The following is a 2,430-nucleotide window of genomic DNA, read 5'->3' on the forward strand; positions in this document are numbered from 1 at the left end:
CTGGACACTCTCTCTGGGTGGGGGCGGGGGTGAGGGGTGGGGGGTAGTCCTCTGAAGCCCCCTGGCGGTTTCTTGCCACCCAGTTGCCAGCCTCTCCCTTTCTTAGTTCACAAAGGAACTGATAAAGCATCTTGTAACCCCATGGCATCTGGACCAAAGCCCCATTCTCCACAGGGGATGCCTCCGATCCTACAAATTTCTGTCTGGCTAATCACGTCTTCACCTCTTCTCTTTTCCTCTTCTTTGGGTTGAATTAATTTAAGATTTTCTCTTTCCTTCTCATTGTTGAAATCTGCATCCTCTGCCAAATCATTGAGTACTACCTTCTTTTGATACAGAGCCTAGAATTTCCAAATTATAAATTCATACCTAACTATTGCCTCTAAGGAACACAGTCTTCCAAACAGATCTTTTTAAATATACCTACTGAGCCACACTAACAAAAACAGGGTGCTCCCGTGGTTTCTTCACGTGTTAGTTCAATAGTTTTTCTTGAAGTTAATTCCACAAACTGATGGTGGTTCTTCTGGTAGGATTTGCTGCAAAGAACCCTGGTCTTCTTAAATCCAGTCTCCAAATCTTATGATTTTGCTACATATGATCAGAAAATATTAAGAAAGACTCTGGATACACTTGCTTCTCAAATCTCAAGTAATCCTACCAGCTTCAAAGGTCACGAGTCTGAAATGTCAACTCATTTTTAAGTTAAAGCAGACCTGACAGGTCAATATATTGTCCCCACTTTACAGATGAGAAGACAGAGACTCAGAAAGATTAAGCCTTTCTAAACCTAGAGGATAGAGGAGGACCCAGGATTTAAAATCTGTGCTTTGCCCCCTTTGTATACTGCCTTCGAGAAAGATTTACTTCCTCCATTTGCCAAAGAAATGAGGAATCAGGCTTTCAAACATTTTGCTGATTTTTTTTTAAGTGAAGATTCAGATATGAACTCACCATACATAAGAGGGATGTTACAGAGAGGTTGCATGTGAAGCTAATCTTTGTAAATTGAATCATATTGTAAATGCACTGGCTATTTAAATAATTCCTGAAGCAAATCATTTTGTATTTGTGAATCTGGATTTTCATCTGTGTATCCTGTTTGCCTGCAGAAATTACCTGTTCTCAGCTATCCCGAAATGGATGCAGAGACCATCACTCAGAAGAAGGGAATAGAATTGTGTTTCAAGGGAGGGTCACTGCCCCACAGAAAGCACTCAAGATAACAGACAAAGGAAGCCCAGCTCAGAAGTAGCTTCAGTTGAGCATGGTCTTGCGTATATGATATATTCTCTTTGAATATAGAGGGTGAGCCTCCCAGAAAGTAATGGAGGCAGAGAGGTCAGGAAAGGGGAGAGAACCACAAAAACAGAAAAAAAGGGAGTGAGATGGAAGGAATGGGAAGGGAGGAGAATGAGCCAGGCCAAACGAGGTGAGAGATTCAGAGAGGGAACACCAGCCAAAGCTTGCGATTGCAGAGAGGAGGAGGCAGCAAAGAGCAGGGAGGAAGGAGAGGGCGGGAATGGGGAAGAAGAGGGTGGGAGAGAGAGAGAGAGAGAGAGAGAGAGAGAGAGCCTCTTGGTGCATCTGCCTGCTGTGCTGCCTGTGCTCAGCGCCCTGCCAGAGCACTCAGTCCAGAGCCCCTTGCTCCCCAGTCTAGCTGTTCCCCCTCCCCCAGGAGCCTGGTCTCAGGGCACAGCTGGCCCTATCAGGATTCAGGACCTAGAACCCCTCCTGCCTTCCAGTCCTTTCCTGGCCAGGGCTTTACAGCTGCTGTTCACTCCCATCCCGGCGAGGGCTGTTCCTAAACCATCTCACCCAGAAAGCCCCCAGTCTCTCCCTGAGGCTTGAGTCCTCAAGGCCAATTCCTGTGCATAAGACCAATAAAGAGAAAACCTGGAGTGCTTGTCTTTAGTCTCCAATGGGCAACCTTGTGGCACAAACTGTGCAGCTCCAGAGGCCAGAAATATGACCAATGATTACGGGCCCTACAGATTTGGGTATAAGAAAGACCTTTGGAATCAATCTGCCTTAAGATGGAATCTGGTGTCTCATAAAGAGGTGAGTTCCCCGTCACAGGATGTATGTAAGCATACCTACTGAAGCTGGGATACCAAATCTACCTGTGATTGAGCTGAATGATCCAAGATCTCTTCTGTGACTCTGATTTCTCCTAAAACCCTTGAAAAATAGCTTTTAAATCCATCATTACCCATGAAACCTTGCCCTATTTATGTGATTAAAAGAGTCTTCCCTTCACATCAAGTTCAGGGAATAAGTTAATCTGAATCCTAGTCACATGATCACAAATTCTGAGTCACTGGGTTTTGAATTAGTGGGGTTTCCCAGGGGAATTCAAATGTTCCACCCAGGAGACACGGAAAAGAAGGTTCGCGCCTTCTGTGGGAACACAGCCCAGGGAAAGACGGG

Source organism: Panthera tigris, chromosome C1 (assembly GCF_018350195.1).
Source record: "Panthera tigris isolate Pti1 chromosome C1, P.tigris_Pti1_mat1.1, whole genome shotgun sequence".
Lineage (NCBI taxonomy): Eukaryota > Metazoa > Chordata > Mammalia > Carnivora > Felidae > Panthera > Panthera tigris.